This window comes from Rhinopithecus roxellana, chromosome 21 (genome assembly GCF_007565055.1).
Source record: "Rhinopithecus roxellana isolate Shanxi Qingling chromosome 21, ASM756505v1, whole genome shotgun sequence".
NCBI classification, from domain to species: Eukaryota; Metazoa; Chordata; class Mammalia; order Primates; family Cercopithecidae; genus Rhinopithecus; species Rhinopithecus roxellana.
Genome location: NC_044569.1, coordinates 65,287,549 through 65,314,838, shown reverse-complemented (window position 1 = coordinate 65,314,838; position 27,290 = coordinate 65,287,549).

Genomic DNA, 27,290 nt, shown 5'->3' with positions numbered 1-27,290 from the left:
CTTCACCATTTTAGGCACAATACCTCTACTGCTCACCATCTCCCTCGTTACTGCCCTGTTTCAAATTGCCATTATCTTTGACCTGAAGTAGGGCAATTGTTCCTTAACTTTGCCATCATCTTTGACTAGAAGCATGGTCGCATTTGATGACATCTGCTCCTGCATCTGCCACAATCCATGTGAACCTCATCAAATGTAGACTCGGAGTTTGAGAATCTTTTAAAATCAGCATAAAACATGTAAACTGAGACTGTTAGAATGTTCCAGCTCCAAAATGTTATCATTACTATTTCATAAGGCTAAGCTTGGTGAAAGTTTTCTATATTTCCTTGAAATTGTGAAAGTTATTGAAACAGTATATTTCTGAATGTTATATTTGGCTTAGAAATCTATACTTCAGTGAACTAAATAAAAGTGAACTATTATTTTGGGTATGTCATTAAGAAATGAAATAAGCCTCTTTAAATGCTATAAAATAAGCTTGACGTAAAGGTTCTAGGCTACTTTGTAGAAAACAAAATCTACTTTGTAAAATGTAATTTTAAAATAATTTGAAATGCATTTTTAGATGTTATGGACCAAATTTGCCAATATCTTCTATTAGACTTTCAGCAATAAACAGTAATGAACTGAGATAAATTCATCTCATGTATCCAGTTTAGTATTAGAGTGGTGAATGTTTCCAAAATGCTCAATGGCAAAGAAATAAAATATTTTCCTGAGTTTTGAGGGGCTTTATAAAGTTTACCTGTGCGTGTTTTGATATTCTCTCTAGAAATTATCCTCTCATTATGAGTTTCACAAAACATTTCTTTTTTGAATCACAATTGCTTCAACTAAATGATGACATATTGTGTACTTGAAAAATGTAGAGAATAGATATTAAGTGCTCCCACCACACAATAATACTATGCAATGTAATGCATTTGCTAATTATTTAACCATTTCACAATATATGTATATTTCAAAACATGATGTGGTACATGAAAAAAACATACAATGTTAGCTCTCAATCTTAACGAAACTAACACATTTCATTTCATTTTTACTTTTTAACTTGTATTTTAAGTTCGGGGGTACAGGTGTGATATATAGGGAAACATTAACAAGTTCAGGTTTGATATATGGGTAGAGTCATGGGGGTTTGTTGTACAGATTATGTTTCACCCAAATATTAAGCAATTAGTAACTCATTAGTTATTTTTCCTGATCCTCTACTTCTTCCCACACTTCATCCTCTGGTGAGCCCCAGTTTCTGTTGTTCCCCTCTTGATGTCCCTGTGTTCTCATCATTTTAAACGATGTGCCTGAGCCTGAGCATGGTGCGACAAGAGTCATTGTGAATTTCAGTTGACCCGTTATCCTGACAGCTTTCTAACAAGTGTGTAACTATGGTGAGTAAACACACACATATTGAGTCATTGCAGTAGACATTCTTTATTTTTTTGCTATGTGTTCTCTTTTGAATTGTGTCTAAAATTGTGTTCATACAGTTGTTTAATCTGAGTAAGAAAAAGAATTCTCAAATTCTCAAGGGAAAAAATGAATATCACATTAATGCCAAGAATAATGTTTCTAAGAATTATTCTTTATATAGCTTAGTTGTGTTGATTAGTTAAATTAGTTTTTTAGCCTCCCTTGGTTCACCCAGAATCATGTTATAGGCCAGTCATAGTTTACTACTTTACTTTAGCTATTATCATTGTAGGCAAATAAATTTCTCACTACATGTATGTTTTAAAAATGCCCTTTCTACAGTAATGACTCTGTTTAGTAAGACTTCCGAAATAAGTAATTTGAACACTCATGCACTATGAACAGAATACTTAATGATACTACTTTCTTTTTGTTTTGTTTTGTTTTGTTTGTTTTTGAGACGGAGTCTCGCTCTGTCACCCAGGCTGGAGTGCAATGGTGCGATCTCGGCTCACTGCAAGCTCGGCCTCCCGGGTTCACGCCATTCTCCTACCTAGCCTCTGGTGTAGCTGGGACTGCAGGTGCCTGCCACCATGCCCAGCTAATTTATTTGCAGTTTTAGTAGAGACGAGGTTTCACTATGTTAGCCAGGATGGTCTTGATCTCCTGACCTTGTGATCCGCCTGCCTCGGCCTCCCAAAGTTTTGGGATTACAGGCATGAGCCACCGCGCCCGGCCTGATACTACTTTCAATAATGTGTCCTTGGTCTTAGTATTATTTCAGAGACAAAGAAAAATAGAGACTCTATATTTGAACTGCTAAAATTCCATGATCAGCTGAAAATGGTTATAAAATTATATTTAAAGAAATTTAATGAATTTTTATTAAATCAAATAGACAATATGAGACAAGAGAACCAATACTGTTAATACCATTCTACAAGAGTTTGGATAAATAACATTTGTTTTGATAAGGAGTGGGTCCATCTCTGCGGGTTTCCAAGATGTTTCCTTGTTAAAAACAAAACAAGAACACACCTTTGAAAGTAGCAGTAACTGTTTTAGAATATCAGGGTACCCCTTGGAGTGTGACGGTTATAGTACACTAAGTGCTATCCTTATAGTCCCACACAGATAATGCAATTTATAAAGCCTTTATTGGTCTTTAGTGAATATCCTACACACTGGGAGAATATGGCTACACATATTTTTATGTCTGCTGAGCTTCAATAAGGATGGACCTATATAAGTTTATATAGAAATATATGTATTTCTCATTTGAATACTCCACATGGTATGAGATCATGCATTTATAGTTCCCTAATGTACCACCTTACTGTTTCAGCAAGATTTATGGATTTCATAAAATGTGTTAGACTGAGATCTTTCACTGTAATACTTAAACCTAACATGCTGTGGTACAGTAGCAATTCTAATATCTCTTCAACTTAACAGTGCATAGAATAGTGCTAAAGGAAAGGCATAATCTAATGCCTCTAGTGTTGACGGATATTTTTCTAAGAGCTTTAAAGGCTCAAAATACTATGTTTTATTGTGAGCTCATTTTAGTTCCCAATAAAGTGATAATGTAAATATTTTACTAAGCATATACATTTACTTGTTGCCAATATAGCATGAAAATAATTAATAATGAGCTTGATGCATTTGGCATTAAGGCACTTCCATGATGAAACTTTTAAGATGCTTAAGTATTTAGGCAACAAAAAGCAGATGAATAGGGCATAATAAACACGTATAAATGATATGTTTATATAATGTATTTAATTTTAGATTTTGAAAAAATAAAGTTTGTCCTTGCGAATATTGTTATTTTTGATTCAATGTGAGAGTAGATAGTCTTTGAATAGACTTTTTATAGCTTCTTTCTTCCAGATCTCTAATTACAAATTAATTTTAAAAAGGGTATACATATGTTAGCAGAAAATGTGTCCTCCTTTCCAAGCAAAATATAATCCAACTAATTAAAATAACTTGAAAAATTGGACTAAACCTGGTTTTCTGAATGGATTATTGCTTTTCTTATATTCTGTTGAATTAGAGTAGTCTTTAAGAATTTCTAATTCACCTTCAGGAAGTAATTTTGTGAGATATTTTCACTATATTACATCACATTTTAAAGATCTATATGCAGAAGCAGAGTATGGAAGGGTTCTCTTTATCCTTGCTGCCTCTATTCATTATTATGACGTTCAACCCTGTTTGTCTATACTTGTGAAGATCCACAGTTGTTCCAATCTCATGCAATTTTCTTTTATATTTGTGAGATCTGATGCCATCAAAATGTACTACAAAACGAGAGACAAGACTTATCTGTATAAACGACCACTTGTGGTAAATACACATCTGGGGAAGAATATTTATGGCATATGCTTTTATAATGCAATTTTTCACTGGGTCTACATTCTAGTGACTTCTCATTTAGAAAATGTTTCATGGCCACCCTGCAACCATATAATTGGAGGATGATAAGAAAATTTGCAGTGGTTCACTTTTTTGTTGTTGTTGTTCATTTGTTTAAAATTACCCAGAGAGTGTTCTTGTTTGTGGGGTGGGGGTGGGAATCAATTATCTTTGACATATGTCAGATTTCCCTAGAGAAAAGATGAGTTTCTGCCAGCTGACCGTTAGTCCTTTCCAATTGCTTGTTTCCTTGCAGAGAGAAAATTAGAGATCTGTAATAATTGGCTACTCTATAAAGTCTGCTTCCTGGATAACCTACTGTCTTGACTGTGGTCTCTTGGTTTAAGAAGTAGAAACAAACCCAAATTCGTGGTACAGTCTTGTTATTTGAAGGATTTAGGGCAATAGCTCAATCAGGTGAAATGCACTCGGCTTATTAGAAACCATATACTATGTTTTATTGTGTGCTTTCCTCATTCCTCATCTCTATATGGCAGAAATCATGTTTTTGTGTGCCTACATTCTAATATTTCACATATTGTATGACACACTGAGGGTACTGAATAAATATGTGGTGAGTCTTCCTAAGCATCAGGTACTATCTAATGTTTTAGGGATACAGATGGGAAAGAACAAACTACATCTGCCTTTAATGAGCCTTGCTTTTTGACATTTTAAAAAAAAGAAAGGAAGGGAGCCCAGGGAAGAAGGAAGCTCAAGGATCAAGGCTGGTACTTGTGAGTCTGCATCTTCTCTCATCTCTCCTTTTCTATAACCATTCATCAGCCTGGTATTCATTTGTTACTCATTCACTACCAAATATTTGTGGACCACCACTAGATGGGAATTAAGTCATGAACAAAAAAGTATAAAAGCAGTAAATAATTCACTAGAGAGGCTATGCATAAATTTATAGGGGATATGTGCTAGATGAAGACTAATCTGGCAGAGAACAAATCTTGGAGAGCTCTGCAAGTGAAGTGAGGGAGTTTGCCTTTCCTTTGCTATTGATCATGAAAACTACCTAGTTCCTAGTCTTTTAGATCTCCCTTTCCAAAAATAAGTGTTTTCTGTATTCTTAGTGTTAGTTAAAATTCTAAGGAAAGAATATGATTGATCACTGACAAACCAGTGAATTGAATCTTTGTAATTCAATCACCCACGATTGTATGAATACAAGGGAAAAGGGAAGTAACAAATATTCACATGGAATATAAATGGCGACCCAAGCCTTACTCTTCAGCAGTTTGTGTAAAGGTCAGTAAGACAATGTGTTAGGGCTGAGTGTGTACCACCAGACCTTCCTTTAGAATCTGCCCAACTTTTTTCTTATTCATTGGTGAAACTTTTGTGTTGAGACTTGCAGGCCTTTACAAAGAGATCATCAGCATATTTTCATCTAGTGTTTCATATCTGAGGGCAATTATTATAATTTATTTAATATGAAATTATTTGACTAGAAATGGCATTTAAAAAAATATCATAAATATATCTCAAGCATCCATCTTGTTACAGCACAAACTCTCCTTGCTTTAGATCCAAAAGAGAGACAGGAATTATAGAGCCTCCATCCGTAAAATTCATTGACCTTATTTCTTATTAGAAGTGAGAGTAGAGGAAAGCTTGGGAGTGGGTCTTGAGAAACGAATGAAATATTATTTGAACTTGAAGATTTGGTGAAATTCAGGGAGCAAATCCTTAAAGAGATGTTCCTAATTTGAGAAAGTATATTGATATTTAAATGAAAAATCTTTAAACAATTGGGGATTGTTTCCAGAACAATATTAATCAACAACTTTAAGTAGTTGTAATTAAGTTACTAGTGTTTTCTCAGGCCCACTTGGTATTGTACTATTTGCTTAGATAGCTTCTGTTTCTGCTATTCCCTTCCAATCAGTCTTATTGATTAATCAGACTGAGTTCAGCCTATGACGTATATTATTTTAGCCCAATTTGAAAAACCTGAATATTGATAGAGGTGGGAATCTAACTCTGAGGTGATACATTGATACTTGACCTCTTAGATTTGTGGCATCATTAAATGGTCTCCATAGCCAAGATATGGCAAAAAGCAAGGCACATTAAAGGCAGATATAGTTTGTTCTTTCCCATCTGTATCCCTTAAACTTTAGACATTACCTGATGCTTAGTGAAGATTCACCAAATATTTATTCAGTACCCTCAATGTGTCACACAATATGTGAAATATTAGAATGTAGGCGTACACAAAAGCATGATTTCTGCCATATAGAGATGAGGAATGAGGGAAGCTACAATTTCTTGAATATTTACTATATTCCTAGGACTATTCTAAGTGCTTTCATATCATTTCACTTAATCCAGACAACAATTTTATGCGCTTTTGACACTTAAAAAGAACTGCTGTTTTCTGTTTCTCTCCTATGTGATTTCAAAAGAGAAGGTGGTAGAATCTATATTTTGTTTATACCAAACTGCATATTTCTGTTATATTTTTAACAAGATACAGTTACTGCATTTTTGAAATCTCTTAGAGTTTTACAAAGATAAAAGCATATTAGAAAGAACTTCTATCATTTGATGATATATACTTTACAATTATATGGATCAGGACACAGAAATAAATACCAACTAAATAAGGTTTTACATAACAACTTATTACAAAGTGAATATATAATATTTGATGAATTTTCTAAAATACAAAAAAAAAGGTATCTGTTCATGGAAGAGGATATTTGTGATAAATTTAACTTTTTTTCTCCAACCAGTCCCAGGCTTGCTTACTTTGTAAAATTAACGGGAATGTACTTGCATAGGATTATTTTTTAAAGAGAGATAAACATGTCTTTCAGAAAGCTGTACTACTGCAATTTTCTTTCTTTTGTTAAGAAATAGCTTATGGTAAAGGGATTCCAAGCATTGGCAACATAATTTTTATTTATTTTTTTGAGACAGAGTCTCTCGCTCTGTCGCCCTGGTTGGAGTACAGTGGCACAATCTTGGCTCACTGAAACCTCTGCCTCCCGGGTTCAAGCAATTCTGCTGCCTCAGCCTCCCGAGTAACTGGGACTACAGGTGCCTGCCACCACACCCAGCTAATCTTTGTATTTTTAGCAGATGGGGTTTCACCATATTGGCCATGCTAGTCTGGAACTCCTGACCTTATGATCTGCCCACCTCGGCCTGCCAAAGTGCTGGGATTACAGGTGTGAGCCACTGCACCCAGCCCATATATATATATATATATATATGTGTGTATATATATATATATGTATGTGTATATATATATATGTATGTGTATATATATGTATGTGTATATATATATGTGTATATATATATATATATATGTATGTGTATATATATATATGTGTATATATATATATGTATATATATAGTGGAGGGAAAAATGACAACAGGATTGAAATTCATGTAATTTCACCAAAAAAAATTTCTTTAAAGCTTTCTTCTTTCACATGGATACAGTAGGAGTTTTCCCATTGGAGAGTAGCTAACCTCCACAGTAGCACTGATGTTTACAAATGCAGGAGATTTTTGTTAATCCATTGGACGATTTTAATTACATCCTTTCAGGTATATAAAATGTTACCTTATTCCTGCAAATCCTCCCAATGTCTGTTTAAAAAGAAAACTTGCTCAGCATTGGAAATATTTTTAAAATTTAAATATTGTTCTAGACCTTTGGGATTTTAAAAATACATAAAGCATGTTTTTTATTGAACAAAGCATGACAATTTGTAGACCATGCAGTGTAGCAGCAAAGGTGGCATTCACTGTTCAACTGACACAGTGAATGGGTCCATCAAGTTTCTTTGAATATGTTACGGAGCTTTTGAATATCTAAAAAAACATTTCTTTGAAACTATCAGACAACTGTTTGATAGGTTTTTCTTATTTGTTAAGATTCACAAGCTCTATTTTTCTCAGCATGCAGTGCTGAGCACAATGGGCAATGTTGACTAGCCTTTATTTAGATAAGCTGGAAGAGCATTAGTTTTCCTTGGGAAGCCATGCACATGCAAAATTAATTGAAGAAACCAACTGATTTTTCTTTCCCAGCTGCAATTCAAATGACTCAGGTGTAATACAGTGCAGCTGAGAAAAGTCAAGCTATACAAAGCCCAGCATTAAACAGTTGCCACTCACAGAATAAATTGTTGATTGTCAAATCATCATTAAGAAAATCCACAATTTCCAAAGGTAAATTTTAAAACTCTATCCTTTCCTGTAGACTACTGCCCAACTAATAGATTTAGAGTTGAAACAACAAATTGCAAAATTCTGATTCGTTTTATTCTCAGTGTGAACCTGTTTTCAGGAAAGTTGTTTTCTCAGTAATAACATTGGTCATCCTAACAAGTCGAATGACAATTTTCCAGGGGAAGGATTTTCCAAACAATAGTTTCTCTGCTTTAAAGTGATGTGAAGCAGTAAATGTTTGAGAAACATGATATTTTGGATGAATTAGGTAAAGCTTTTTTTTTTTCTCTTTCATGCATAGCTCATGCTCCACTAATCATCAAAAATGATATTTTGTCAAAAACTATTGAAAATTCATTGAGTTCTTTATAGTATTCAAAATAACATTCCCTTTTGTGGAGTTATTCACCTTGTTCATTGAGTCTCAAAATTGTTTTTAGTCATCTGAAACATGTAACGGCTGTCTGTAGTAATCACATGTCTGCACTTAACCGAGACCCGAAGGATAAGATCTACTATTATCTCCTTTAATCTTATTTTGTGTGTCTTATTCTCACAGCATGTACTTGAATAATCTGCTGCCCAAAGTGGAGGTCAAAATCGTTCTTTCGTTTCATTGGTTTTGTTCTTTAAATCTGTTTATTATCCCATCACAGTTTTATTTTTCAAGTCCCTCAAGATATGAACTAATTTTCCACTCAAAATATTGCTTATGTCATAATAAATCAGACTGTGTTCACTGATAGTTAGTGAATAATACATTTCAAATTAACTGAACATTCAAGTCATTGTATATAGATCAGCATCTTTGCAATTTCTTAACAATTCAGAAAAAAAAATTGTTTTTCTTTGACTTCCCTTAAATTTGACTAACTTGACCAATACAATAATTTACTAAGAGTTTCTGTGACTTATGATTTGGTTGCAAAGAGTTAAAGACCAAATGCTACATTCTCAGAAATGATTCACAAATACATTTCAAGGACAGTTTGGAAACCATTGAGGGGATGAGACCCTTTATAGTAAGGGAATTAGGACACATTAGGATCTGGGTTTGTTTCATTTTTAGAGAGAATAGTCAAGAAAGTCCTCTGCCAGGAAACATGTTCTTTCTCCCTAAAATAACTTGATTTCTGGAGAGAAAATGAATAGAAATTCTATTGTTCAGAACCTTGGTTAAAAGGTGAACCTCAGAACCACTCCACACACCAAGGGAATGCTTTTAGTATTGCTTCCTGAAGTCAACTAATGGATTGAAAAGGGACTGGGAAAAGTGGTCACCAGGGGAAGCCTGATGACGGGCAGCTGCAGCTGCACCAGTGCCAAGCACTGACCATTTAGGACAAAGAGGAGCATGTGAAGACGCACTGGGGGCATCAAGAGCGGTAGAAGTAGCAATAGAAGCGCCTCTTTCTTCCTCCTAGAAAAAAGGAATAGAAAAATGTACAGAAGAATGGAAGGAAATGTGTAAGGAGAAAATAATAAAACACACAGTAAAGAGAGATTGATGGAATGGGATGGCAGAACACTGTAGGGTGTTTCACAAAGGGAAGCAAAGCTCAAATAAAAATGAAAATTATTGGATGTTAAGCCTTTGTAGAAAATGATCACACACATACATTCACACATACAAACACATGACAAAAAGGGACAAGGAAGGAACTCAGGAAGATAATAAATATAATACTGAGACATTGATCAAATAATTTCCTGCATGACTGAGAACTGATGGACAGCATGAAACACCTACTTATATGATATGCTTGTGAATCAGCTATTTGGTTAGTACAACAATAGTGTGTGCAATTAGCAATATTTCCTTTTAAAAAATACTTTAATACTAAAGAGGTCAAGTCTACTTGATATGTTTTCATGTTAAGAAGGGCCCTACTCAGGTACTGCTTGAAACCCTGCCCTATTCAGATTTCCTGAGAATCAGTGCAGCATGCGAGATGGAGCATGACTTTGGAGTCAGGCCGACCTATATTTTGCTGTAGGTTAGCTGTGTGGCCTGAGGTGAGTTACTTAATTTTTATGGCTTTAGTTTCCTTTCATGCAACATGAGAATCATAAACTCTGTTTTAGGGAATTGTAGGAATGACAATAGGCAACATCTAAAGAAGTGCTAGGACATACCAGAAGCTCAAAAATGGAAGTTTCTATTGTTTCTGTTGTTGTTGTAGTTATTGTTATAATCACTGAGAGAGATTATTTCATATCACCCTTTAGTAAGGCTTCAGACAGAGTAGGTAGAATATGAAGTAGTTTTAAAATTATAATTAGGATGTAAACTCCCAGAGAGGGGGGCACAAAAATTTTTGAGTAGAGAAAGAAACATTGGAAAAGACACCAGAGTGGAATCCATATGGAAAATGTCAGTTTGGTTCATTTGGCCATTTGGAGGCAAGACCAAAGACCTCACTCTGAAATGCATTATGCATATTTCACTTCCATATGGATTGCTGAACCTTCAGTTGCACTGCAGTGCTTATGATAGGTCTATGGTCTGCATGTTTTATATTCTTGTGGTGATTTTTCATTCTAAAGAATTTGCTGGAAGCAGTATGTAAATGCAACCTCTTTTGTATTGTCAAGGTCTGCCTGTTTCTTATAAGCCAGAGTGAAAATCTACACCAAAATATCACTTGACTTCAAAGAACAATCATTTTTCACTTGTTTGTATCAAAGGACAGTGAACATTTGTGAAAGCTTCTACATTTATTTTCAAAATACAGCAGGTTGTATTTTGTAATCCTCTGCATATATTTGTAAATCTGCAGATAGGCTTAGAACCTTCCAAAATGAGGGTCTTTTGATGAGCATGACTTCTGAATTGCAGGTGGAACAGATGCCCCAGAAGGGGGCATGATTTTTCACTAACTAGGACAAATTGGCTAAAAGCAAATCTTGGAATTGTGATGGCTTTGTAAATAGGCTGAACTGAAGCAAGGATTTTGAGATTAGATTAATGCCAGCCTTAGCTGGAATAATGTGTGCTCTTGAGTATCTGCAGCTGTGAAATCACTACAACATGCTCTAGTTGAATGTGATTTTCTTGCCCTGATCCCTGGTACACTTTAGCTCAAACAGATATCCACATGTAGAAATAGGTCACTCAGGGGAAAATGTGTATTTCTTATACCCTCAAAGGGCTTTAGATTTGCATATCAGCAATTGGCTTACCATGAAACTCAGAGAAAATACTGTATTTCCATCTGCAGCATGAAGATTATTGACATTTAAGGGGAAACTACACATTTTCACTTTTAGGAACACTTAGAAAAAAAAACCATAAACAGCATCTCATAAAGGCCAATATTGGTTCATATTTTTTTTCATCAGCTGTTTGCTAGAAGAGCAAATGATTAGAATATAGGTCCACGTACATCTTTTCCCCTCTAGAAAAATGTCATAATCTTAGCATACATTGAAAAAAGAAATGCTCATGTTTCAGGTTAGCAAGGGTAGGAGAAGGTACTAATCTATTATGTGAGGGGGAAATGATACAGATTTTTCTTGACTGAAAACCAGCTGAGTTTATGACAATGAAATGAATTCTTTATAGAATGCTCACTTTTCATTGAGTTGGATTTTAAGCTTTTAAAAATCTAGAATTCTGAGCTAAAATGATAGTCAACAACACATGGAATAATCTCACAAACATAATAGTGAGAAGCCCGACACAAAAGAATACATATTATATATGAAGTTCAAAACAGGAAAAAACTAATCCAAGTTAGAAGTCAAAAGATTGATTCCCTTTGACAGGTAGAGCAGACTGGCAGGATGCATAAGGGGCTTCTAGGGTGCAGATAAACTTTTGCTTCTTGGTCTGGTGCTGGTTACATAGGTGTGCCACTTTATAAAAAAATCCATCAATCTGTATACTTGTAATGTTGTACCTCTCTGTACTTTGTTATACCTCAGCACAAAGATGTTAATAACTTGGTTCTGTAAAACTCTCTCTTGATAACCTCATCAGCCTCTACTTCAAGGGTGAGTCCTATGGCTATGAGAATGTATCAGTGGTGGTATGGCAATGAGAATGTATCAGTGGTGGTATGGCACTGTGACTGATAAGCACTGCAAGTTCTTATGGTGCCAAAGATGCTCGCATTTCAAAGGCTCAGCATCTTCTTTAGCAGGAGTCCATCAAATGTGCATATTAATAGAGCAAAAAGTCCATAAGTAACTAGGACCAAATAAAACGATCACAGGGGAAGTTTAGGGGGCATTTGGGAAATTGTACTAGCTTTTTTTTAAAGCCAGAATTTCATATATTTTTCCTTAGAATCACTACAAGGTAAGAATATAAACATCTTGATTCTTACCTAAACATCATGATTCTTACCTAAAATAATGTAATTATAGTAAGAACATTATTGGGAGGCAAGCTCTTATTCTATACTATTTTTGGTACCAAAATGAAATGAAAACTTATTTTTAACCAAGAAATATTATATTCAGGGAACAGAAACCGTCCTTTGGAAGCATGAGGCATAATTTTATTTGCAGTTTGCCCATTTCTTTTACCTACAGGGACCACTTTCCAGTTGTCATCGTTCACAGATGCGAAGAGATCTTATGTATAATTCAGTACTTTGTACATCTGTCCAGGAACACAAAACCAGACCCCCATTTTACATTATGGGAGAATCAAAAGCAGTTCCAGAGCATAATACTGATGCTTTTCTACACATGAGGGAATTTTCTTAGCACCATGAATAGGACCCTCTTTACCATCAGCCAGACCTAAGTCAAAGTGCTGCCTCTTACTACCCCAAAAAAGGAGAAAGTCACTTTTTTTTTTTTCTGTAAAACATCTACTTCCTGGAATTTTTTACTGTTTAAATGAGATAATATCTATAAAACTTGTTTAAAAAGTTTTCCCCATATTATTTGGTAAATATTCATGAATATACTACTACTGTTGCTACTACTGCTGCTAATGACAATAATAATGATAATAAATTAGTAGTAGTAGCTAACATATGTGCCAAACTATTACTAGTGTTACTAGTGTTACTAGTGTCCTCTTTACATAATAGTGGTGGTGGTAGTCATATGCACATTTACAACTCGATTCCAACTTCAAATCTGAAATCATATAACTTATGTCACTCAATTCTACTTCTTGCAAGCAGACATCTGTATATAAAACACAATTCCCTAACCTCATAATATTCAGCTCTCTTAACCTTTTCCCGACTTTCCTGGCATAGATTTGTTTCTTTTTCAATTTTCCCTGTTATAAATATTAAAATTGTAAGTACTAAAACATTTCCCCTTTTCTTCTTTTCTGAGAACTCACTCCTTCAACAAATAGAAGGCATGTTCTCATATGCCTCTTTTCTGCTGGTCATAATGCTAGGCAATGGTGAATAAGGTGGACAAGGTACCTGTACTCGTGAGACTTAATGTTCCAGTGTGAGAGGAAGAATATAAATAAGTATAGAAAATAATCGCTGATTTTGATAGTTTCCATGAAGGAAACCTGCAAGGTAAAGTGAAGAGGAGCAGCAGGTGGCAGGAACCACCTTAGATGCTTAAGTTGGGACAGGTATCTCTGAGGGGATGACTTCTGTGGTGAGATCTGGATAAAGTATTTCAAGGACAAAACTCAAAGCTATCCCTACTACGAAGTAACAAACCTTTCTATTTAATGAGAAAGAAAATGAAAGTTTGAGAATGGTTAAATCATAAGAATAGCACGTTATTCTTTAGTGCAATGCATAAATAACTCATTAAAACATTTTCATGTGAGTTAATTCATTTAATCTACATAATAATCTAAGGAAATAAATCATAGGGCAAGTATTACTATTTGTCCCCCAACCCTAACTTTATAGATAACAAAACCAAGACCCTGAGACTAAGTACTTTTCCAGTTTTCCACAGCTAGTGAGCAATTGAAGTGAGATATAAACATTGTCTCTTGATTCTTGATACTAAGACTTATTTTCTCTAAGAGATGTATAGACTGACCTTTGTAGGATGTGATTTTAAAGGAATTTTCAGAGTGCAGCCTGTACTGTGTATCCTGCATTTAGTTGGTCTTTTTATCTTTTCCTTTCTTTCTATCCTGTGCTATTCCCATTCCCTATGGCCAAATCCAGTTCTTCTCAGGCCATTACCACTACCTTTGTTAGAGGGAAAATTCGGGGGATATAAATACACAGTCATTATAAAATGAGTTCTGATGACCTTTTAGTATTTGTTGTGTATGAACTGTAAGCAGCAGTTAAAGATGAAAAGGAATTGGCATTGAGCCTTCTTAATTATTGTTCCTGTTTCAGACCTTTAATATAGCTTTGGCTCTTGCTGACACATCTAAATGAGGTTTACAGAACCTGGAGCTGAGAATTCAGTGCTCATTAACAGAGAGATGACAGGACTGCAGCGTTTTCTTTTTTGCCCTTTTAGAAAAAGAAATCATCATGGATCTCAGATTTAGATGTTTTATTTTACATGTGGATTACCTTCTGATTTGGAATTATTGTAAGTGTGCTCATCTAGAGGAAAGTCTAAAATAGGTTCATGAAAGCAAGAAAAAAGAATGAACGCTGTGCTTCGTTGGGCTTTCTGAATTCTGTAAGACATAACTGATATGACTAGTATCAGAACTCAACACACCATTGTAAATTATGCTATCCAAAGAGGGTTGAAAAGCAGAGGTTCACAACCTGGGTGAATTCCATCTCCATGGATACCACGGTCATCATCATCCCGACTGGTTGCAGTTCTTTAACTGGTCTTCTGACCTCTAAGGTCTTCTCATCTTGAACTCACCTATACATCGCTGCCAGATTTGACTTCTGAAAGGGGCAGCTTGGGTTATATAGTATCCTCCAAATTTGTTTTTGTTTTTTTTTTTTTTTTTTTTTTGAGATGCAGTCTTGCTCTGTTGCCCAGGCTGGAGTGCAGTGGCGTGATCTCAGCTCACTACAAGCTCCACCTCCCCCAGATTCAAGCAATTCTCCTGCCTTAGCCTCCCATGTAACTGGGATTGCAGGCATGCACCACCACCACGTATGGCTATTTTTAAAAAAATTTTTAGTAGAGACAGGGTTTTGCCACGTTGGCCAGGCTGGTCTTGAACTCCTGACCTCAAGAGATCCACCTGCCTCGGCCTCCCAAAGTGTTGGGATTATAGGCATGAGCCACCGTGCCCAACCAATAACCCCTGAATTCTGTTGCAGGTGGCCTATTTAATAATAAATTATATATAAACTCTTTCTACTTGTCATTTATTAGTTTTAAAATTATGATGTTAGAGTAACAAAAGGCAAATAGAAGGTTAGTAGATTGCTTAGCATGATGTAGTTTGCATATTTATTGGGTATGAAGTTCTCACTTAATCAACTTTTACAAGAAATACCATGGTGGGGCCGGGCGTGGTGGCTCAAGCCTGTAATCCCAGCACTTTGGGAGGCCGAGACGGGCGGATCACGAGGTCAGGAGATCGAGACCATCCTGGCTAATACGGTGAAACCCCGTCTCTACTAAAAAATACAAAAAACTAGCCAGGCGAGGTGGCGGGCGCCTGTAGTCCCAGCTACTTGGGAGGCTGAGGCAGGAGAATGGCGTGAACCCGGGAGGCGGAGCTTGCAGTGAGCTGAGATCCGGCAACTGCGCTCCAGCCTGGGCGACACAGCGAGACTCCGTCTCAAAAAAAAAAAAAAAAAACATGGTGGCTGTGTTTCTGCTAAAATTGGGATTATGGCTTCCTGATAACCCCCTCCCCCTCCCCACTAAAATGTGTGAAAACCAACTTCTTGTGTGTAGAATAGAACATGGGGAACAATAAAAAGGCTTATGGCAAGACACACATAGATAAGAAGCTGAATTCCAGGGCAAAGAAAATGGAAAATGATTGTTATAACTCAGCTAAATATGGTGGCAGTTTCTTAGCCAGCAGAGTAGACAAACTCTTTAAAATGTATTAACAGAAAACATATACCAAAAATCTGAACTTCGGACAGTGACTAAGAGAGTCGGAATTCTTTGTAGTAAGGAGCTTGATATAAAGAAACAATTATCCATGCACAAAACCATGTGAAGTAAAAAAGCACATAGAGGGCCAGAGAAGGATCATCAGGACTTAGGTTCTGCAAGAAGAACAGCTCACGACAGAATAAACAGAAGGGGCAATTTCCTGACCATGCCCACTTCCTATCATTAACCTATTCTTCAGTGAGAGGAATTATGAACAGATGTTGGAACTACATGTTGTAGTCGTTTTTGTGTATAATTGATGTTTACATTTACTCTATAGTTCTTATTTTGGCCATTCTCAACTCTGTTCTCATCCACTTGAAATTCAGAGGATTAATACAAATACGGTTATGACTAGATAATTTGCTTAAAGTGTGTGAACACAAAGTAGACAAATTAAAGGCACTTCATGCTTGTTACCTTCTCAGAGTTTATTTACATGTGAACTGAGCTGAATGTTACAAAGGCATTCTCAGTTTAGTATCCTGTTTCTTTACTGGATGATAGATATTATTAGGGGATCCTCATATCTCAGTATTTGAAAGGGTCTCCTGACACACAGCAGTGATCTTACTTTCACACTTCATTCTAACATGGTGACCAAGAGAATTAGCAAATGTGGAAAATGCTATAAGGAAATACTCAGTTAAAAATAAATCAGTAGTGAATGTGAATATCCTTGTCCTGACTTTTAAAACCTCAAAAAGTCAAGGCCATTTGAAAATTTGTTCATTGAATAAACAGTTATTAGCATCACATATGCCACTCACTGTGCTTGGTCCTAAAGAAATTTAGACAAAATGAAATAGAGTTACTCTCTCTGAAAAAGTAACTCTGAAAGAGTTACTCGGCCGGGCGCGGTGGCTCAAGCCTGTAATCCCAGCACTTTGGGAGGCCGAGACGGGCAGATCACGAGGTCAGGAGATCGAGACCATCCTGGCTAACACTGTGAAACCCCGTCTCTACTAAAAATACAAAAAAAACTAGCCGGGCGAGGTGGCGGGCGCCTGTGGTCCCAGCTACTCCGGAGGCTGAGGCGGGAGAATGGCGTAAACCCAGGAGGCGGAGCTTGCAGTGAGCTGAGATCCGGCCACTGCACTCCAGCCCGGGCGACAGAGCAAGACTCCGTCTCAAAAAAAAAAAAAAAAAAAAAAAAAAAAAAAAAAAAAGAAATAGAGTTACTCAGGTGCTAGTTGGAAAGCAGGTACGCAAATAAATAAAATAATACAAGGGATAGATAAAAAGCTGTTCATTATATTCTGATAATTCTTCTAGGGCAGATTGGGGAGGGATTGGTAAATTCTTCAGGAGTAGATAAATGACTTTTGAGTCTTAAAGAGTGGACTCAGGAAAGGCATTGGAGAATGAAAGAAAGCAACATGGTAAAGTGTGGATGACTTACACACACACACACACACACACACACTTAAAATATAGTTTTACCTAGTTGGTTGCAATGGTCTACATGTTTGTCCCCCCCGCCCCAATAATATTTTAAATCCTAATCTCCACGGTGATAGTATTAAGAGGAGTGGCTTTAGAGAGGTGATTAGGTCATGAGGGCAGATCCTTCATGAATGACATTAAATCCCTTATAAAAGAGATCCTAGAAGCCAGGCACGGTGGCTCATGCCTGTAATCCCAGCACTTTGGGACCCCGGTGGGTGGATCACGAGGTCAGGAGATCAAGACCATCCTGGCTAACACAGTGAAACTCCATCTCTATTAAAACTACAAAAAAGTTAGCCGGGCGAGGTGGCGGGCGCCTGTAGTCCCAGCTACTCGGGAGGCTGAGGCAGGAGAATGGCGTGAACCTGGGAGGTGGAGCTTGCAGTGAGCCGAGATTGCACCACTGCACTCAAGCCTGGGGGACAGAGTGAGACTCCATCTAAAAAAAAAAAAGAGAGAGAGAGAGAGAGAGATCCTAGAGACCGAGCTAGCCAGCCCCTTTCTCCACATGAGGGCACAGCTAGAAGTCACCTTCTTTAAGGAATGGACTCTCATCAGACACCAACTGCTGGAGCCTTGATCTTGGACTTTCCCGTCTCCAAAACTGTGAGAAATAAATTTTCATTGTTTATGAGATACCCAGTTTAGGGTATTTTGTTACAGCAGCCCGAAGATTGGTCTGGTTCTTAGACCATTCAGAGGTCAGGATCACCTCTGACACATGTTGAAAAGGCAAATTTTCAGATAATCACATCAGACTTCCTAGATTGGAGTCCCTAAGAGCCAACTTCAAAATATGTCGTTGTAACCAGACTCCGAGTGATTCCAATGCCCACTATAGATGGTGACTGACCATTCTAGAAGCTAAAACTAGTTCCATGTAACAGGTGCCTCTGGAATTTCACAGGTCATAGGACCGTTTTATCTTAGGTATATCATACTGGCAGACAGATCATATTGAACTCATAGACATCCAAGGTGAAAAATGCCAGGACATAAAGAGCAAGTCATGGAGTTTTCTAGAAATATGGGACATGTACTCATGACTGGGGACTCATTTTCAATATGCCACCAGGTTTTCTCTAAGTGGATTGGAGGGTGTTGACGGATGGTGCATAACTCTTGATAGAAGAAGGTTCCACTGGAAAGAGGAAAATCATGTGGAATAAGAAATCATTTTTCTTTTAATTTTTATTTAATTTTTATTTTAGTTCATGTGGGTACATGTGTAGGTTTTTTATATAGGTTAACTTGTGCCTTGGGGGATTGGTGTACAGATTATTTCATCGCCCAAGTACCTGATAATCATAATATTGCCAAGTACCTGATAATTAGGTACTAATCATAGTACCTGATAGGTATTTTTTCTGATCATCTACTTTCTTACATCCTCTACCCTCCCTCAAGTAGGCACCAGTATCTGTTTGCCTCTTCGCGTCCATGTGTCCTTATTATTTAGCTTCCGCGTATAAGTGAGAACATGTGGTATTTGGTTTTTCAGTTTTAGTGTTGGTTTGCAAAGGTTAATGGTCTCCAGCTCTATCCATGTTGCTGCTGCAAAGGACATGATCTTATTTTTTATGGCTGCATTATATTTCATGGTGTATATGTGCCACATTTTCTTTATCTTGTCTACCACTGCTGGGCATTTGATTGATTCTATGTTTTTGCTGTTGTGAATAGACCTCTAATGAACATATGTGTGCATGTGTCTTTATGGTAGAATGATTTATATTCCTTTGGGTATATACACAATAATGGGATTGCTAGGTCAAATAATAATTCTGTTTTTAGTTCCTTGAGGAATGACCGCACTGCTTTCCAAAATGGCTGACTTAATTTACACTCCCACCGTAATTTGTAGAAAAATTACAAGATAAATATACTCCCACCGGCAGTGTATAAGCATACCCTTTTCTCTATAGCATCTGTTATTTTTTAATTTTTTATTAATAGCCATTCTGCCTGGTGTGAGATGGTATCTCATTGTGGTTTTGGAAAATCATTCTTTTTGACAGGCAGACTTGTGCCTATATGAGTTTTACATACTTCGTTGCTTTTTAAATATTTCTTTAGGCAACTTTAGAACATGCAGATTTAAAAACCATACTATTAAGGTCTTAGTTATTGTATTTCATGCTTGAGGATAAAAATCTGAACCAAAACGCATCATTCTCAGGAAAGTATCACAAGGACAGGAAACCAAACACTGCATGTTCTCACTCATAGGTGGGAATTGAACATTGAGAACCCTTGGACACACGGCGGGAAACATCACACACCGGGGTCTGTCAGGGGCTGGGGGGCTGGGGGAGGGATAGCGTTAGGAGAAATACCTAATCTAAATGACGAGTTGATGGGTGCAGCAAACCAACATGGCACATGTGTACCTATGTAACAAACCTGCATGTTGTGCACATGTATCCAGAACTTAAAGTATAAAGAAAAGAAATCACAACCAAAAACTGAGGACTCTGCCTATTCCCTTTTTTGGAATTAAAGCCCTTTACAGGAGGTCACATATACCATGAACTGCTTAATTTTAAGACATTTTAATTTTCATTTATATTGGCATTTTTTAAGACTCTATGTTTACGTTTAAACTGATTATGGTTTAAAGTGATTACTTATCCACGGTGATTCCTCTGTGGGAATCCTGAACAGATATGATGATTGTTCTACCTTAATATATGCCTGAAACTTTATCCCTAGGCAGTTCCCTCTATTAGGAGATACTTGTCTCATGTCTTAAACCATCTATTTTTAAAATGAAATTAATTCATTTAGAAGAATTCTTAGTGGTGGCTGATAAAGTATTGTAGCGAGGATGATGAGAATGTTGACAGCTATGAATCATTGAATACTTACCACGTGCCAAAAATTGTTCAAAGATAGTTACCTGGATATATTTATTTAATCCATTACAACAACCTTATTAATAGCCCCATTTTATAGGTGACAGAACAAAATCATAAAAAAGTAAAATATTTTGCTGCAGGATGCTGTGAATAAGGGGTTAAGGTTTAGCATCCTGAGGATCCTAACTCAGGTAGTGGATCTCCCAAGCCTAGGCTTTGAACCTTAGTGGCATTCTGCTTGGTTTGAAGCTGCCAGTTCTGTTTCAGATTTTTTTTTTTTTAACCGATTACTTATTATCTGAATTTAGCAATTTCTTCAACATTCATTGTCTTCATTTTGAGATATATAAAACAAAAAATGCCAATCATATTTCTTTAGCTGTATCTTAGGCTAACACCAAACATGAGCTTGTACTTTTGCCTTTCACACCCAAGAGCATGCTGTCAATTATCAGGTTACCCACCGCCCGCCCTCATGCCTGGTGACAGGCCTTTGTTTGGCTCAAAGAGAAATTATTCTCTTGGTGATTTGGCCATTGAAGCTTCTGGTCCAAATGAGTTTTTGTCCTTAACAATAAGATGGGACAACGGGCTTTGGATACCTAGTTGCAAATAGATAATGCCAGTCTCTCCCACTATGCTCTATGGAAGGGCACAAGAATTCCAACCCCACAAAAGGCTGTACAATTTCATAGCCAAAAAAACTAAAGAAAAATAAACAGTCTTTGGGTGTCCTGTGAAAGAGCTCCTTCTTTATATTTTTGTTCTTTGAATGAAAAACTCTATTTACAGAATATTATGCTTAGTAATGCCATTGTAACTACCTTGTTCTTTTTACTATTTCATAGTACATGAATGTTCTTACAGGTATAATGGATATCTTAACATCAGCTCATATTTTACAGTGATGTTCTTTGGCATATTACAAGGCAATAATAACACATGCCTGTTCAACACACATTTATATCATCAACTGCAATAATTTAGCTAATACAAAAAGCTACGTAGTAATGTATAGCTTTTCCCTTCTTAGGCTCTTCCATGGCTTTGTGCTTCTGTGTTATAATAATAATGACTAGGAAGAAAATGATCTATCACCATTTAGTACACCATAAATTTTCTACAAAATTGATGCTGTGTCAGTCATAGATGACCTGCCTCTTGGTGAGAATTTGCTAGCAAAGCAAGCCTTTGTTGAGATTTTTCTGAAATTTACTTTGTGATGAAACCTGCTGTCAGCTTGAGGGCTTTTTATCAGTGAGTATCTTGCCAACTTAGATGTTCTTTTTCTTTCTTGGACAGCTTCTTCCTCATTTTAAAAACACAGCAAATATTCTTCCCTCCCAAATACAGCACATATTATCATTTAATAGATGACAGAAAATATTTAAACTTAATTTCAAGAAAGAAAACATTATTTTAAATCATAACATAAAATTAAATGTTAACATCAATGTGAAAAATTACAAGATAAAACAATGAAAGCCCAAGTGTTTGGAAGTTAAAAAACAAAACAAAGCACACACTTCTTTCCCATATAAATATTTTGTCAAAGAGAAAAACAATTGCAATTATGCACCATAACAATTATACATATTAGGACTGCCAGAATGGCTGTGTGAGGAACTCAGTGGACCTATGTAACTCAAAAATAACAGCAAGAACAAGAATAAAAATATTTAAAATCTCTCAAAAATGTCATGAGGACATAAAGCAAATGGAAACCTGTTAATTCAATAAAATGAATTAAATCTCTGTAAGAAGAGCAAAAGTCTATAAAACAAGAACCTACTGCTGTGTCTGGAGTTAGTTCCTTCCGCTGGGTTCATGGTTTTGCTGACTTCAAGAGGGAAGCTGTGGACCTTTGTGGTGAGTGTTACAGCTCTTAAAGGTGCCACAGACTCAAAGAGTGAGCCTCAGCAAGATTTATGGTAAAGAGTGGAAGAACAAAGCTTCCACAGCCTGGAAGGGGACCCAAAGGGGTTGCTGCTGCTGGCTGAGGTGGCCAGGTTTTTTCCCTTATTTGTCCCCACAGATGTTCCATTTCTGTCCTATCAGAGTGCCATTTTTTCAACCCTCCCTGCGATTGGCTACTTTTAAACTACTGCTGATTGGTGTGTTTTACAGAGGGCCGATTGGTGCGCTTTTTAGAGCAGTGATTGGTGCATTTTACAGAGTGCTGATTGGTGCGTTTTATAATCCTCTGGCTAGATACAGAACACTGATTGGTGCATTTTACAATCCTTCTGCAAGACAAAAAAGTTCTCCAAGTCCCCACCAGACCCAGGAAGTCCAGGTGGCTTCACCTCTCACTGGTATTCTTTCTCTCCTTTCCTCCTCCCCATGTTATGGAAGCTCCACTCTGGAATGTGTGGCCAAGAAGATGAGAACTCTCTCTTCCTATAACTCCTAGTTAGGGGCTACAGTTTCATTCTGAAAGGCATAGGCCACTAGCACCACTTATATCCCAGCTCACCCCTAGTTCCATGCTATGGAAGCTCTATTCCAAGCAGGCATAGCAGAGAGGACTGGGAGTCCCTTCTGCCACCCAGGCTTCACTGGCAGGGTGGGAGCTCTACCCCAAGCATGGTATAAGTTGAGAATAGCGGGCTCTAGCCGCCCATCAGTTTATCCTGTTCATAAGCTTGGGTTTGCATTCTGGGAAACGTAAGCCTGCAAGATGAGTGGCTACTCAGCTTCCCCTACGGGGAGTGCTAGCAGAGTAAAAGGTCACCGTGAGAATCTAGCTAGTGTCTCTACCCACAATGGTGATACAGAGGTGAAGTGGTTGTGCCTTAGGGGAGAAGCAGCTGATAAGAATTAAGACAGAAAACCAAACACCAGGTGATAAGAATTAAGACAGAAAACCAAACACCAGGTGATAAGAATTAAGACAGAAAACCAAATACCGCATGTTCTCACTCATAGGTGGGAACTGAATGATGAGAACACTTGAACACAGGGCGGGGAATATCACACACCAGGGCCTGTTGTGGGGGATGGTAGCCTTAGGAGAAATACCTAATGTAAATGACGAGTTAATGGGTATGGCACACCAACACGGCACATGTATACATATGTAACAAACCTGCATGTTGTGCACATGTACCCTAGAACTTAAAGTATTAAAAAAAAAAGAATTAAGAACTCCACAGTTCTTCCCCGGGGACTGACTTTAATTGGAACAGATGATAGAGAAGTTCATGCCTAAGGGCACTTTTTAAAAGTTTTATTTTATTTCAAGATTTTGGGGGAAACAGGTGGTTTTTGGTTACATGAATAAGTTATTTAGTGGTGATTTCTGAGATTTTGGTGCACCCATCACCTGAGCAGTGTACACTGTACTCAATGCATAGTCTTTTGTCCCTCACGCCTTCCCATCCTTCCCCACAATCCCCAAAGTCCATTATATAATTCTTATTATACCTTTGCATCGTCAAAACTTAGCTCCCACTTATAAGTGAGAACATACAATATTTGGTTTTCCATTCCTAAGTTACTTCACTTGGAATAATAGTCTCCAACTCCATCCAATTTGCTGCAAATGCCATTATTTCATTTCTTTTTATGACTGAGTAGTAGTTCATGGTGTATGTATGTATACCACATTTTCTTTATCCACTCATTGGTTAATGGGCAATTAGGTTGGTTCCAAATTTTTGCAATTGTGAATAGTACTGCTGTAAACATGGGAGTGCAAGTGTCTTTTTCATATAATGACAACTTCTTTCTCCTGGGTAGATACCCAGTAGTGGGATTGCTGGATCAAATGGTAGTTGTACTTTTAGTTCTTTAAGGAATCGCCATACTGATTTCATAGTGATTGTACAAGTTTACATTCCCACCAGCAGTGTAAAAGTGTTCCCTTTTTACCACATCCATACCAACATCTGTTATTTTTTGATTTTTTAGTTGTGCCCATTCTTGCAGGAGTAAAGTGATATCTAATTGCGGTTTTGATTTGCCTTTCCCTCATCATTAGTGACATGGAGGAATTTTTTTTTTTTTTTTCAAATGTTTCTTGGCCATTTCCTTATCCCCCTTTTGATGGGATTATTTTTTTTTTCTTGCTGATTTGTTTGAGTTCCTTGTATATTCAGGATATTAGTCCTTTGTTGGATGCAAGTTTGCAAATACCTTCTCCCACTCTGTGTGTTATCTGTTTACTCTGCTGATTATTTTGTGGTGCAGAAGCATTTTAGTTTAATTAGGTCCTATTTATTTATTTTGTATTTGTTGCATTTGCTTTTGGGTTCTTGGTCATGAAGTCTTTGCCTAAGCCAATGTCTAAAAGTTGTTCTGATGTTATCCTCTAGAATTTTATATGGTTTCAGGTGTTAGACTTAAGTCTTTTATACATCTTGAGTTGGTTTTTGTATAAGATGAGGGTTGAGGATCGTTTCATTCTTCTACATGTAGCTTGCCAACTATCCCAGCACTATTTGTTGAACAGGGTCTCCTTTCCCCACTTTAAAATATAAAAAGAAGAAAAAATAGTGAGCATGGACATTGGAGGCTACATATTGCATGGGAAATAGGCCTTGTAAGTTTCTTTTCACCAAGTTATTAAGTACATAAACACAATCATCCAAACAACAACAGCAACAATAGCAAGTCTAAGTAAAGGAGGATTGGAAAGTATCCTGAGTTCCTACATTTTACTATCAAAGATGCTGAGTTTTCAGTAAAAATCATTACACATGGAAAAAAACACATTATGACCATACACTGGGAAAAAAATAGGCAATAGATACTGCCCTTGAAGGCACTCAGATGTTGAACTTAGAGAGTTTTCAAAGCAGCTAATAGAATTATGTTCAAGGAAATAAAAACCATGCTTAAAGAATAAAAAGCAGGTATGAGAAAATGATTTATCAAACAGCACATATTAGTAGATAATTTAAGAAAGAAACAAATGGATATTCTGGAATCAAAAGTTTAAGAACTAAAATAAAAATTTACTAAAAAGTCTCAGGATAGATTGAGCTGATAGAATCAGCAAATTTGAGGAAAGATAAAGATCATACATCTGAAAATCAAAAATTAATGGGCAAAAATAAATAAAAATTCAGAAAAATATAAGACATTTTAAACCCAACAACATACATGTAATAAGAATACCAGAAGGAAATGAAAGAGAGAAATGAATAGAAAAATGATTCAAACAATGATGGCTGAAAAATTTTTAAACAGACTTAAAAACAGTTTTGTAAATATTAGAGAAGCTCAGCAAACTCTAGTATATTTGACAATAGCAATACAATAGAACAGCATGGGATTGAAGCTGTATTAGAGCCAGGAAATGAGCCAAGATGGTAACAGGACCAAACAAGAACACAAAACAAACCAAAAATGCTAAATAAGAAAACTAATTTATAAATATTTGTGATTGTACTCTCCTTTATTATCTTAACTTCTTTAAAAGACATAAGGTGATGTAAAGCAATAATTATAACAATGTGTTATTGGGTTTGTAACACATATAGACATAATATGCATAACAATAATGGCCCAAAAAAAAAAAAAGGAAGAAGGAAGGGAATGGAGCTATAAGGTATAAGATGTATATGCCTTACTAGAACATTTAAAGAATTAACACAAACTCTTTCAAAAATATAAAAGATAAAGAAAGAAACACTTCCCAACTTATGCTATATATATAGCATTACTCTGATACCTAAACCAAATGAAAATAGACCTTATGAATATACTTATACACTTAATGGATACAGAATAAAAAGTCTTCAACAAAATACTAAAACCTGAGTATTTTATAATACCTATTGAAGATATTATAGGCCGGGTGCGGTGACTCAAGCCTGTAATCCCAGCACTTTGGGAGGCCAAGGCGGGTGGATCACAAGGTCAGGAGTTCAAGACCAGCCTGGCCAACATAGTGAAACCCCATTTCTACTAAAAATACAAAAAATTAGCCGGGCGTGGTGGTGGGCTCCTGTAATCCCAGCTACTCAGGAGGCTGAGGCAGGACAAATCACTTGAACCCGGGAGGTGGAGGTTCCACTGAGTCAAGATCGTACCATTGCACTCCAGCTGGTGCGACAGTGCGAGACTCCATCTCAAAGAAAAAAAAAGTATTATAAATTATGACCAGGTGCATTTTATTTGAAAAATGCAAGTTTGGTGTAATATCTAAAAATCAATTCAAGTAATACACAATATTAATAGAATACGGGGGTATTAATCCCTTATCAGATACCTCGTTTGCAAAAGTTTCCTCCCATTCTATGGGTTGCCTTTTTACTCTACTGATTATTTCCTTTGCTGTGGAGAAGCTTTTTATTTTGATGCTATCCCATTTGTCTATTTCTGCTTTTGTTGGTTAAGCTTTTGGTGTCATATCCAAAAATCATTGCCCAAACCAATGTTAAGAAGATTTTTCTCCATTTTCTTTCTAGTTGTTCATGGTTTCAGAAATTACATTTAAGTATTTAATCCCTTTTAGTTGATTTTTGTATATGGTGTGAGGTAAGGGTCCAATTTCATTTTTCTGCACATGGATATCCAGTTCCAAAGTAAATAACCTGACTAAAAAATGTGCAAAGAACTGAACAGATATTTCTCAAAAGAAGGCACGCAAATGGCCAGCAGGTATACAAAAAAGTGCTCAAGATCACTAAACATCAAGGAAATGCAACTCAAAACCACTATGAGATAACACCTCACACTTGTTAGGGTGGCTATTATCAAAAAGACAAGTGATACCAAATGTTGGTGAGGATATGGAGAAAAGGGATCTCTTGTATATTGTTGGTGGGAATATAAATTAGTAAGTCGTTATGGAAAACAATATGGAGGTTTCTTGAAATATTAAAAATATTTAAAATAGAACTATCTCATGATCTAGCATTCCCACTTCTGGGTATATATGTATAATATATATATATATATATATAATATATTATATATTATAAATTATATATGATATATAATATA